At 39.3% G+C, this 14,325-nt stretch overlaps 1 protein-coding gene across 1 annotated transcript in view; it reads right to left on the bottom strand.

Annotated features, from left to right (window-relative positions):
- lingo3a (leucine rich repeat and Ig domain containing 3a) overlaps positions 1–14,001 on the bottom strand; it is a 157,348-nt gene extending 143,347 nt beyond the window's left edge. Inside the window, exon 1 of the mRNA XM_057840318.1 lies at positions 13,855–14,001. The gene's annotated coding sequence lies outside the window, so the exon portion shown is untranslated. The remainder of the gene's footprint in view (positions 1–13,854) is intronic.
- Between the last annotated feature and the right edge of the window lie 324 nt (positions 14,002–14,325).

A 14,325-nucleotide genomic window follows, 5' to 3' on the forward strand; every position in this document is an offset into this window, starting at 1 on the left:
AAGTCTTTCTATCCATGGATCGCTTTAACAGAATGTTAATAATGTTAATGCCATCTTGTTGATTTATTGTTATAATAAACAAATAGTCCTTATGTACCATATGTTGAATGTATATATCCATCTTGTGTCTTATCTTTCCATTCCAACAATAATTTACAGAAAAATATGGCTTATTTTATAGATGGTTTGAATTGCGATTAATTACGATTAATTAATGTTTAAGCTGTAATTAACTCGATTAAAATTTTTAATCGTTTGACAGCCCCAATTCAAACACTTTTTTTGGGGGGGGGGGTTGAAAATATATATTTTGATTGAACATTGTTCAACTTTTTTTTTTTTTTTAATTGAAGCAACTTTTTTTTTTTTGATTGATTGAATGATAGACACAAATCTACCTCCATATGGCTCCACCCAGGGGATAAAATTTTTGACTGGGGTAACTACATTGGCACGACACCGGTGGGCGAAGCATATTCAATGGATGACGATCTTGGCAAAAATATTGCCTAAGCAGCATGATTTAGAATTCCCCTCAAGAATGATGGGAAACAAAAAAACGCTCATTGTCAACTTATTATAAATATTTTTGTAAGTTAATTTTTTTGCTGACACTGTTTCGGGGTCATCAACATGTTGTTTGCTGCTTCTGGCACTGGGTGCCTTGACAGTATGCAAGGAGTCATGAAATATGGAGGGTATGAAAATGTTTTGGGGCCGGAATGTAGGGTGTAGTGTCAGAAAAGTGGGTCTGCGCCAGAGGTCATGGGTGTTCCAACAGGACAATGACCTAAAACATACCTCAAATAGCACCAAGAAATAATGGAAACAAAGCGCTGGAGAATTCTGAAGTGGCCATCGATGAGTCTGGATCATAGACTTCATAATACTTGACGACTAACTTCGCCCTCACTCCGCACAAAGCCTGACGGTAGGGGGCTGTCCCATCCCACAGCAGCCCAGGCCACTGGCATGGAGAGCAATTCTCACACTCTACGTTTGGATTGAAACAGGACGAAACTTAAGCCTACGAGCAGGCACGGAAGTCTCAAGAGTGATTTGGTCGAGGATTCAAGGTTATTATATTTTTTTCGCACCGTGCATGCATCTTGAAACGTGAACTGGCCCTTTAAGAAGTGCGAACCTCGCTAGCTTTCTCCTCAACAACAGTGTAGCTCTTCCCCAAGCTACCGTCATGTTTACTCACCATCCGAAAGTTGGGTGTAAATGGGAGAAGTATAGCGTTGAAGTGTGCCTTAACAATATATAAACACCTTTGGTTGATGACAGTTCCTCAGCTAGTAATCTATTGCATTAGCTAGCCGCCGCGAGCTAATATTTTAGTCATTTCAAAATGTGTTTCTAGTTTTAGTTGATGATTACTAAAAATGTTTTCATTTGTAAAATTCAAACATTTTAGTCCAAAAATAAAGATTTCCAACAATTTCAAAAGAACAATGACAACGAGCACATATTGTTGCGTCTATAAGGACAACGGCAACTTGCTGATTATGATACACACTCAGGAGGAGAAAAGTACAATATTTTCAATAATGATACCCTTCTGGACGCCATGAACTGTATATATATATATTTTTTTTTTTTAATTGTCAGAGTTTAAAGGGAACCTCGGACTTAAACACTTGTAGGATCTAATTGACCACAATTGTTCTCGTTGACTAAAATATGTTATTAGAAACGCATAAAATATTGCCATTGATTTAAAAATCTATAATATTTAGTACATGTTTTGACCTACGGAGGGCGCCATGTTTTATGCGCACAATGGACACTCGGGGTGATGATGTAGTTTGTCACTGTCACTAGATGAACACTACCGGGTTACTGCAATTCATTCTACGCTGTTAGACGTCCAGCACATGCGCACATCGGTTAAAAGCGGCTTACTATTTGCGTTTTTATTGAGTCTTTTATTACCTTTTCATTACTTCAAAATACTTTTTCCATGTGTTTCCCTCTCATATTTTAAAGCATTGTGTTTTCTTGAAGATTGTTGATCTGTTGACCCCGTTAGTCACGTAGCGTATTTAAACCCCCCTATTTGATATTACAATGTTTAGGTATTTCCTTAAGGCATCTTTAGTATGCTCTTTATGTATGCATCTGAACAAAACCAGCTGAAAGCACACGGTAGTACTTTGGGTGTCAAATTTGCTTCTTGTAGACATTTCGCTGGTGTAGCAAATTTTGGCAGAACACCGGTTTCGTTGTACTCTCGTCTCGTCTCATCACGTCTTTCCTGTTCATTTTGCTTTTGCTGCTCGTTTTGTAAAATACCGACAGTGCAGTCATGCTCATTAATGTTCCTCTTGGGTTCAATTTAAAACGGTTTAACATCGCTAGAATCATACTCTGATAGCCCGGGAGCGTAACCATGTGACGTCACCACCCTGCGACGTCAACAACAATAGTGACCTACTAGTTAAACTAATTTTACAAATTTTATAAAACCAAAAACATCAAGCGGGGTTTCAATATCAAATTATTTTAACTCTTAATAACATCTTTTAAGAAGTACAAGTCTATCTATCCATGGATCCTTTTAGGACGACACTTGCCACAATAAATACTCATGCTAACGTGAATGCTATGCTAACGCTACGAGTTACATTTAGTGTGATGATCACTAAGCACAAATCTTTAAGCTAAAGTGACATGAATTTTTCTCTCTTGCCAAGATAAGAAAAAAATCTTACCAAATATTTCAAAACAAGCAAGCCAGGACTGGACACCGGTGAGTGGGGGGGTGCAGCACGTTACAACTAAACACTGTTATCTGCAGGCTAACTACATGTACAATTAGAAGCGTGCGAAATTTCCGATTCTTAGATTATTCGCGATTCGTCCGTGGAAGATTCGAAAACTGTTCACAAATATCCAAATTCCAATTATTGAATTATACCAGGTAAAGCGGAAGTAAAACACAGTCAGCGCGGTCTTTGGGACGCAATGAGGAACGGACCGAGAGTAAATATCATGTTCAACTCATGCCGCTAGATATAAAACAATCATACTTGACTGCGGCCGACAGCCACTACATACAACGCCCAGTTGCTAGTTGCTACAAACATACGGCTACAGTAGATATCATATATATGTAGAACTAGATGCAAAATGACAAACGACGTCGGTGTTAAACATGTATTATTGAACAGAGATGCGAAATGACAGACTTTCCAGCGTAAACAGCCGCCATCTTAAAGCAGTAGACCTCTCTAGAAGGCTCTGTTGTAGCGAACCTAATTAACTTTTTATCTAAAATACTCCTAAATCGCCAGAATCTTGTCTGGAATCTATCTTTAAATGATGAAATAGTTTTAAAACTTTGACAAAAGTGGACAGAAGGGAAATTATTGAATAACGGGATTAATTTTAACAACTGTAAATGTTGATTCACAACATTAAATTAATTGAATGTTGTTTAAAGCTGCTGATACAGAATGGGGACTGGAGTTTTTTTATATACTGTTATTTTTGTATATTTGATTACTATTATATGTTAACTTGATACTGAAATAGTAGTTTGGTTTAGCCTGAGAGGATTTTTGAACAATTTTGGAACTAATGTACAAAACATTAAAATAAAAAAAATAAAAAAAAGGGGGGAGGGGGGTGCATCAATAATCGTTTTATAATCGAATCGGTGCCTCTGAATCGTAATCGTAATCGAATCATTAGGTGCCCAAAGATTCCCAGCTCTACGTACAATCAGAAAATATCATACATTGTTAGCATATGACAGAATTGGCTAATTTTAATCTTTTTCTCGTCTCGTCAGATGAGAACTGGCATTCATCTCGTTACGTTTTATTTTCTCAAGACACGTTTTTTTGTTATCATCTCTTCGTTGTCATTAAAAAATTGTTTGTTGATGAAATATTTTTATTATCGTCATTGTTGACGAAAATAACGTTTCAGAGTATTGGGCCCTATCTTATTTGGTCATGAAATCGGTGCCAATCGTGTTTTCAGCCTCGCTGCGCTAACATTCGCTGCCAGCAACTCCCAGGTCAAATGGATTGGACGTCTATTCCTGCCATTAGGGCTGAAACATGATCATCCACTGCTAGCCTTTCCGATTCTCAAATGGATTGGATGTCATAGCAGCATAAAAACGCTATCCCAAACAAGATCCTTTCCTTTGTGATTGAACTAATTGTAGGTGTTACTAGCCTTTCTGCACTTTTCCTTCATAAGCTAATACGATGACTCGAGGTGAAGATTTGCATGACACGGCCAGGCCAATGTATGGTGAGTAATAGGCCGGTGCTGTCGGGTGTTTGCGTGATACCGTTTTTCGTGTGTAGGTTTGCACAGTCCCACGCCTGCTGGCCCTGGACGGAGGTTAGTGAGTCACCAGAGATCAGCCAGAGCAGGAACAACAACAGCGACACAGAGATGCATGGGAGTGGATTAGAGGGACCGTGGAGTGGAGAGAGGATAAGGGGGAGAAAGAAAAGCCTTGGGGGAGATGCTAGGGCATGCAGGAGGAAGTCAGCTTCCTCCTGTGAAGTGATGGATGAAAAAGAAGTAGAGGAAGAAGAGTGCTTATCAGCAAAAAATAAGTATGTCTTTATTTTTAAATGTGGTAAAGCAGCATGTGGTTCATTACCCAGGGCTATTCCTGTACACTGTTTCATCCATCCATCCTTTTTCTATAGTGCTTTGTCTTCATTAAGGAAGCGGGTGAGCTGGCGCTTATCCCACCTTTACTTTGGGTTGAGGGCTGCTCGCCAATCGAAGGTCACAAACAATATACTAGAGCCAAAGAATCATTTAGACTGCAGGTGTTAAACTCAAGACCAGGGAGCCAGATCCTACATCATTTTGTGTGGCCTGTTAAAGCAAAAGATGTGCATCCAAATTTCGCTAAAATACCAGAAATCAATATTATATTGTCACATTAAAATGCTGAGATGATTTTTGTTGTTGTTGTTGATGCAAATCCCGCTTTTAAAGGGACAGACAACACTTATCATCTGCATTCCCCCCAATAAATGAGTTGATTTATATTTTGCACACTTAAAATTTTAACTTACAAGTTAAAATTTCAGGTTTTGAACTCCGGTGAAGCAGCTCAACAATGAGTCTAGGTTTGACAGCAAAGAGATATAAAGCCACCCCACATTCAAATTAACGCGCTATGAGGTCGCCACACTATTAAATATGGATAATGGTTCATTGGGCAGTGGTGGCTTTGTGCAAGCGAGAGCACCATTCATTTTGAGACTAGACATTGAGAGGTGAACATCATCAGTCTGGGCAGGGAAGAAAGACCATCAACATTTCCTGCTCTGGAGGATATGTTCAGAGGTGGGTAGTAACATGTTACATTTACTCTAATAGATTTACTTGAGTAACTTTTTGAGAAAAATGTAATTCTTATTACCCCACTACTTTGCGCTACACTAGTCGTTATATTTTTCCTCTTTATTCTACATTCCATACATCCCTATGAAACATCTAGACCCCTAAGGTCGTCTGAAACCGGTCTCCTATATGTTCCAGGAACCAAGCCGGGAGTGGGGGGAGGTCGGGGCTTCGATCTCACGTCGCCCCGCGGCGGCTCCTCGGCATCCTCCTGCCTCCGGCTACCCCTCTCTTCTCTGACTGGGTATCTGCGCTGTGCTCCGTCGCGGGTCTCTGGCTGGGCGCCGGTGTATCGGGTGGATGTAGCCTGCTAAGGCGTGGGACCCTGCCCTGCCCTGGGCTTGGTGGGCTGCTGGGGGTCCCGTGGCGTGCCGTGCCAGTTAGGGGAATGCGGCTGTGGCTCGTGGGCCGGGTGGGCGTGGGGTTTTTTGGTGAGTCCCCTCTTGTCATCCCTTAAGGCCGGTTGAAGGTGCACGGGTGACCACCCAGGATCCCTGGGGGGGACGATGGCTCCTTTACTGGGCTGCGGGAGGAGGGATGGGCTGCGCTGAACCCCCCAACCGCCCTCCCTCCCCAGGCTGGCTGGGTGGGGGCCGTTGCCCTGGGTTGGCGCCCGCGTGGCGTGGCGTGTCCGCTCGTCTGCGTGGCTGTCGCACACTTGGTGGGCCTTGCGTGTGGCTGGATGTGATAGGGCACGCTTGGGTGGGGGGGGGGGGTCTCGGTGCCGGGATTGGCGATGGGGCGGCGTAGGGTCAGTCGCCAACGGGCTTACACTCACAAGGGATTCACACGATTAGTGGCTTCTAGATCACAGAGCTGATTTGCGTACATTCTACCCCTTTCAATCACTTAGCTTATAGACTCCCCCGTCCCCCTCTTTCCCTGGTCAAGAGGTCCCACACATGGTGTCAACAGGAAATACTCTAGCTGACAATAGCACCAACATATCAGTAGTTAGTGTAGACGTTCAATGTATCCTGTGTTTTTTTTCTTTCTTCTCTTGTGTTTCTTCTGTTCCCCTATAACCCTTTCCTGTTCGCTGCTTTGTCATAATAAACGGGGTATGTTGAACTATCACAATGGGAGTATGTCATACTCTCAATGTCAAAAATTAAAACTGTTCAGACCAACCGGGCACTTAGATTTCCATTCTCCGTGTCAAACAGCTGAACAGGACTGGTTTAAAAAAAAAAAAAAAAAAAAAAAAAAAGACCAAGCAGGGTGAGGCAGCATTTTGTTATTATGGTTCTCACCTCTGGAACAAGTTACCTGAAGGTCTGAAGTGTGCTAAATGTGTTAGCTCCTTAAAATCGGGGCTAAAAACATTTTTGTTTATCACAGCATATCCATAATTGTCTACATATCTCAAGCTTCAAGTTATTGGCTTTTTATACCTTTTCTGCTTTATTTCCATTTCAGATTTCAATTTAATGTGATTTTCATGTATAAATTTTTATTTCCAGTTTTGACTGCCTTTGTTTTAACATTCTTTTGATTTTATGTGATTTTTATGACCTTCATGTGATGTAAAGCACTTTAAATTGCCTTTTGTTGAATTGTGCTGTACAAATAAATGTGCCTTGCCTAGCCTTGCCTTCCTTAAATTGGACTTTATTTTTGCCGTCAGCGGCTGTCTCAGTTTCACCAATGAGATGTCACAACACTGACCACATGGCTCCATTTACCAATCAGAGTTAACAATGTTTTTCCTCCACTAGAGGGCACTCATGCACTTTGGACGGGTGATGTTTCATAGTGTTTGTCTGGTCTTAATTCGATGACTTTTATGTCATCGTTTTTGGCTTAATATGGTCCATAGACTTCATATTGATATTGAAGGGTCAGATTCAACCTTCACTGCGCCACGCCTTCAATTAGGGGGCCATCCCACAATCCGCTTCAGTTATTCACAGTCGGTCGCATCGACACATGCAGCGATCCTACACCGATTTAAGTTGAAAAAGTACGAAAGCTGTACCGCATACAATCAGGAAGGATTGTCTCTGGAGTGATTTGTTCGAGGATTCAAGGTAATTATTATATTTTTGCTTTTTCACAAGACTTTTACACGTATAAAGCTCTTTGTTGTAAGGCTGCTGCCACATTCTCTAACAGACTAGCAACATTCTTCGACATATTTACGTAAAATAAATGCTAACTGCGCGTTTTTTTGCTCTTTTAACCAAGAATCGAGACTGTTTTACATCGATATCTATAAAGAATTCAGCGATTTAAGCATTTATTCACATGAATTTTCACCGGAAAAGCTCTGTTTACATAAAGCGGCAGCCACATTGACTTACAGACTAGCATCGTACTTGGACATATTTACGTAAAATAAATGCTAACTGCACGTTGTTGTTGGTTTTTTTTTTGTTTTTGTTTTGCTTTTTTCTTTTAACCAACAATCAAAACTGTCTTACGTCCATATCTATGAAGAATTCGGGGATTTAAGCATTTATTCCCAAAAATTTTCACCGGAAAAGCTGTTTATATATGGCGACCGCAAAAGTGACTAGCAGACTAGCATCGTACTTCAACATATTTACGTGAAATAAATGCTAATTGCACGTTTGTTTGTTTTTTGTTTTTTTGCTTTTAACCAAGAATCAAGACCTTTTACGTCGCGTATCTATAAAGAATTCAGGGGGTTATGCATTTATTCACAAGAATTTTCACTGGAAAAGCTCTGTTTACATATGGCAGCAGCCACACTGACTGACAGACTAGCATTGTACTTCGACATATTTACGTAAAATAAATGCTAACTGCACGTTTCTGGGGCGGGGGGGTTGTTTTGTTTTGTTTTTGCTTTGAACCAGGAATCGAGACTGTTTTACATCAATATCAATATAGAATTCCGGGATTTAAGCATTTATTTACATTGCATTTAACCAAGAATCAAGACCTTTTACGTCGCGTATCTATAAAGAATTCAGGGGTTTAAGCATTTATTCACAAGAATTTTCACTGGAAAAGCTCTGTTTACATATGGCAGCAGCCACATTGACTGACAGAGTAGCATTGTACTTCGACATATTTACGTAAAATAAATGCTAAGTGCACGTTTCTGGGGTTTGTTTGTTTGTTTGTTTGTTTTGTTTTTGCTTTTAACCAAGAATCGAGACTGTTTTACATCCATATCAATATAGAATTCCAGGATTTAAGCATTTATTCACAAGAATTTTCACCGGAAAGCTCTGTTTACATATGGCAGCAGCCACATTGACTGACAGAGTAGCATTGTACTTCGACATATTTACGTAAAATAAATGCTAAGTGCACGTTTCTGGGGTTTGTTTGTTTGTTTGTTTGTTTTGTTTTTGCTTTTAACCAAGAATCGAGACTGTTTTACATCCATATCAATATAGAATTCCAGGATTTAAGCATTTATTCACAAGAATTTTCACCGGAAAGCTCTGTTTACATATGACGGCCACCACACTGACTGACAGGCTTGCATCGTACTTCGACATATTTATGCAAAATAAATGCTAACTGCAAGTTTTTTTTTTTTTGTTGTTGCTTTTAACCAGTAATCCAGACAGTTTTACGTTGATATCTATGAAGAATTCAGGGATTTAAGCATTTATTCACAAGAATTTTCAATTAAAAAAGCTCTTTATCTGTGATTCCACCCGGTCAGCTTTGACTGCCACGCCAACAATGCAGGCCCCGTATTAATCGGCTCCGCTCCCTGTGTCCCGTCAATATCATTATGAAGTCTATGTATGGTTACGTAATAGGTTACAATACAGTATAAAAATAACAGTTCATATAGATGAAGTTGTGCCGAGTATTTTTTTAAATCAGACATTCTAAGCAGTTACAGTGTTACTCATTACTTGTGTATTCTTTAAAACAAATACTTTTTTTTTAACTTGTACTTGAGTAAATTTTAGGATGATTACTTTTACTTTAGTGATGTTATTTAGATGTAAGGTTGCTTTTACTTAAGTAAAAGTTTGGCTACTCTACCCACCTCTGCCTGTGTTCCAAGTAACTGTAATAAAGATGACATTGTTATTTTTATATCCTCTTCCTCGATGCTGCTCTGTGTTTTTATCTGTTGATTATGGGGATGTACGTGTACGGATATTATTATGACAGGTGATGATGTGTGAATATTGCTGCTTTGACATTTTAAATGTCTTTTGAGGATAAATTAAGTACACTGATACCTTAGACTTACAAGCAGATTTATAGGTTTTGCATGAAGAGCTGTCACTGTGTTGAATTTAATGCTTTGTAATGAGAAAAAAATTGAGTTTACTAAACTGACCTACTTGCTGTTTTGCGCGTGAACACCAGAGTCTAGTCTAATGTTGCTTTGCCATTTTAGTTAGGCTGCACTCACAAATCAAATAAATGGATTAATAAATTAGTAGTCAACAGATTTGATAATCGAGTTTTGCTGGCAGCTATGAGCAGTCCCGTTTGGGTCCTTGTTGGTGTGTAAGGTGAGCCTGCGTCCAGGCACTAGTGAATAGAGAGAGCATTCACTGCTGTACTCAGGTTTAGTTGTTGAATCAATAATGTTTACGTGAGAGTTACATCGTCTTGATTCGTGTATGTTTTTAGATCCAATGTTTCTCCGTCAGAGGTAAATGAGTAAATGAAGCCAAATGTATTGTTTGTATTCCTTGTTGATGAGACGTTACTACTTAGCATAGAGTGCTAAGGCTAATTAGTGTCTTCAGTGGCCGTTTGTATTCTTTTGGAGAGGCATATTAGCACTTGAGTTGTTAGATAGTAAAGTTGTGTCATTTCTTTTTATAAAGAAACCACACACATAAACCCATTCATTTAATAGAATGGTCTCCTTACAACACAAATTCCCTTTCAAACTGTAAATTGTCACACAAGACAGGGTGCTTTGAAATTTTGATTTGGATTGTATTTGTAAACAAACTTGATAAAGAAAACAGATTCATTACAGTGAGTCTGCGTCCTTCTTATTCAAATTTGTTAGGGGTGTAACGGTACACAAAAATCTCGGTTCGGTACGTACCTCGGTTTTGAGGTCACGGTTCGGTTCATTTTCGGTACAAGTAAGAAAACAAAATGCAAAATATAAATGTGCTAGTTGTTTATTACGCACTTATGTGCTTTCAACAATAGGAACAGTAGCCCATACAAAGCTAGAATTCTGCTCAAAAAGTAGCGGGTATTTAAAAATAATAATCCAACAACAATTTGCCTTTCAGACCCCGCGTATTGGTCAGCTTTCTTTCTGAAAGAAAGAAGAAAAAAGAAGTTCTGTGCTAAAGAGAAAAGCAATCAAAATGACAAAAATTTTAACATGTATTTTACAAATGAAATGCCTCAATGATTTTTTTTTTTTTTTATGAACGGTTTTCAAAAGCTTTATTGGTGGATTTTCTCAAATTAAAACGCCACACAGAAATTAATAAATTTTAATTGTGTAAGCAGGATCTGTGTATTATTCTTACTATTTAATTATAGGTGTTTTAGCTCATTTCAATTTATTTTATTTAAATGGGCTATTATTTATTTTATTATGTGTTTGTATTTTACAAATGTGATGTAGTATTCATTTATATTGTATATTTTATGTTGTATAACTTTAGTTGCTATGTGAATATTAGTTCCTACTTTTTTTGTTGTGGTAGGAGGGTTTTGTATTGAACACGGGGCCGTGTTGGTTATTATTATAACAGAGAATACAGCAGTAAATCAACAAAGACAAGTCAGCTGTGCCCCGATCTACCACTCAAGAGATCTGATGGACTCAAAAAGTGGGTTACGATTGCATATTAGTTTGAAAATCGACCGGCTCCACCGTATTTTTACACGAGTGACTTCCGGTCTGCCCGGTCTGCTAGCGAGTAGTATTGACGCAGGAGGGCCGCGTCTCGCGTCAAATAATAAACTCTGCCGTTCTTTTCGCGTGCATTGCGTTGAGCCTCTTCTGGGACGCGTCAAACATGTGGCCGCACTGCGACTGGTGCGCATTGGCTGATTGACTTTAACGTCTGCGTTTCACTACGTTCTTGCGGCGGCCACGTTGTCGCACCGTTGACGTTTCTTACTGTCCTACCGTGTTGGTCGTCATTATAGTAGAGAAGACGGAGTAAATATAATTTCCACAAAGAAACTGTAACCCACATTACGCCAGAAACTCGTTCGGTACGCCTCCGTTCCGAACCGAGCACCAAGTACCGAAACAGTTCAATACGAATACATGTACCGTTACACCCTTAGACTTTGTTGTTTAGTTTGTTTAAAGAAAATAAATGAGTCATTGGCACAATTTATATCAGCGCCCACAAGAAAAAAAAAAAAGCACTTTTTTTTTTTTTTTTTTATGTGAATTAATAGGACTTTTGTCTGATTTGTGTCCTGAGTTCTTTTTTATGTTTCAGAACCTTTTAAAAACTTAAAACAGTACATCTGTAGACTACGGTTAAGTAGGGAAGCTGTAATAAAATATTTTTGAAGGATATAGTCATCCATTTTGTCTTCATTGTTACTTACAACATGCCTGAAACAATTTCAAGTTCAATTTCAAAGGTACCGTAAATGAAAAAAGTGATTAGTCATCCGATTTATTGATTATAAAAATGATCATTAGTTTCAGCCCTACATTGTAGCTTCACACCCATTGATGACAATAGACCTCGAAGTCATTAGAACCAGTGGATTGGGGATCTATCAGTGGCAGCGGATGAGTTCCATCGCTTGTATATAGGAAATACTAGTAAGTGTTTGACGATGCGCCCTTGTACTTTTGGACAGCTGCAGAATGCAAGCACAATTTAATAAATAACACAGGGTGAAAAATGACCCACACATTGTCAAGGCACAAAGGAGCAGAACAAAAGTGACCGCGAGCGACGCGTTTTTGGGTCAGCGCCAGTTCTGAGACACTCCAGAGACGGCTGGCGGCCTCTTGGGGCACGTCAGCAGGTCAAGGCCAACAAACTCCAGCGGCAGCTTCCCAACAATGTCAGGGAAAAACATTTGACGCATGTCCCACGTTGAGGAAATAGCTGACATTAAGACCGACTAATTTGGCGTTAAACATCTGCATTGACGACAGTAGGAAGCCGCGCAAGATTGACGAATAAAGCAGCACTTCAATGAATGATTAATAATTGATTGTTGCCGTGTTAACTGGAAGAAAGCAGCAGGTGTGCCAGGAAATTACATGCCTGGTCATGTCCGGTTTGAAAACAACTTTGTTTCTGCTTTAATTGGTCCTTATATATATATATTAGGGCTGTCAAACGATTAAAATTTTTAATCGAGTTGATTACAGCTTAAAAAGTAATTAATCGTAATTAATCGCAATTCAAACCATCTATAAAATATGCCATATTTTTCTGTAAATTATATATATATTCCGTAAAATAATTTGTTGGAATGGAAAGATAAGACACAAGATGGATATATACATTCAACATACGGTACATAAGGACTGTAGTTGGCATTTCACTCTACTGTCATTTAAATCTGTCTATGCTGTCCTCACTCCGAAGCGTCTACTTTTTCCAAAGCTAGACAGCTAGTGAACGACGCCTTAATAATCAGACTTCTTCCTTTTTCATCTGATTTATTAATAAAATGGCCTCAAACCACTGTCCTCTTTAGACCGTAGTGAAACTACAAAAAAAAAGTACACAAGCATTGCATTAGCAACAACGTTAGCTTAGCACGCTATACAGGTTCACTAAACATAAACAAAAAGCTTCTCATACAAAAAATATAACATTTCGCTTACTAACATAATATGTACATTCTTTACAAAACCATACTTACGGACAAATCTTGTCCAAGGATTATATAAGCACAACATTACAACGTAGGCGTCAGCCCGAGACGTCGTGCAGCCAAATTGAACTGGCAAGAAAGCAATAAACCATGTCGCAAAGCGACCACAAGAGTTCGCTGTTAGACAGCACAAAAAACCTTGCTGTAAAACTTACCAAAAGGCAGAATACTGTCTGAGCGGGACATGTGCGCTAATTGCGTCAAATATTTTAACGTGATTAATTTAAAAAATTAATTACCGTGCGTTAATGCGATAATTTTGACAGCCCTAATATATATATATATATATATATATATATATCAGAGGTTGCGCTAGACATTTTCATTGTCTGTCATTTTGACTGACAGGGTCATAAAAATCCGGTCATAATCTATTTTTATCCGTCACTTAAATTTTTTAAATGATAATGATGACATATTCAATAGTATTTAGTTTTCATTCATTTTTAATTAATATTGTAACGCTTGCTTGGCGGCGAAAAATTAAACACGGAAGTCGTGGTATTTTTCTCCCTCTTTTTACTCTGCTTACTGCCAACAACACCAACAAAACAACAACTCCGCCCCCAAAGAAAAAGAGGCAACTATATCGACCCCAATCACCAACTTATGATCTTAATTGTGGTTGTCAGCCCAAAATCTTCTAAATATATATTAAATGCATCTTACCAGATATAAAATGACTACTACATAGTCTGTGGTGATCGTTTGGTGCCCAGATTTCTTGTCGAATTACAGCAGTCCATCTCGCTCTCCTCTTCGGGTCTCTCAGAATACGGTAGAACTTCAAGTCTCTCCATCTATCTTCTCTGTTACTGCAACCAACCGCCAGACACGCCTTTACCATTTTGATTATTAATGTTAACGAGCAGAAAAAGACGCCGTAATAGGAGGCATGTACGTAGCGGTAATGTGCAAGCACGACGAGCTGACACACAATATGGCGGCTCCAGTCAGGGGGGTGGAGTTGTGACGTCATGTGATTGGGGTCTATACACAGGCGGCAATCTAGTCCACCAATTGGATGACGCGCTGGCACACCGGGTGCACCAATAAGAACCTCGCATTGATGTGTCAATCACGGTGCCGCCGCCAGAGCCCGGTGACGCTACAATATTCTGACAGAATAGCCAACGACGT

The sequence above is a fragment of the Corythoichthys intestinalis genome, chromosome 7 (genome assembly GCF_030265065.1).
Source record: "Corythoichthys intestinalis isolate RoL2023-P3 chromosome 7, ASM3026506v1, whole genome shotgun sequence".
Taxonomy (NCBI): domain Eukaryota; kingdom Metazoa; phylum Chordata; class Actinopteri; order Syngnathiformes; family Syngnathidae; genus Corythoichthys; species Corythoichthys intestinalis.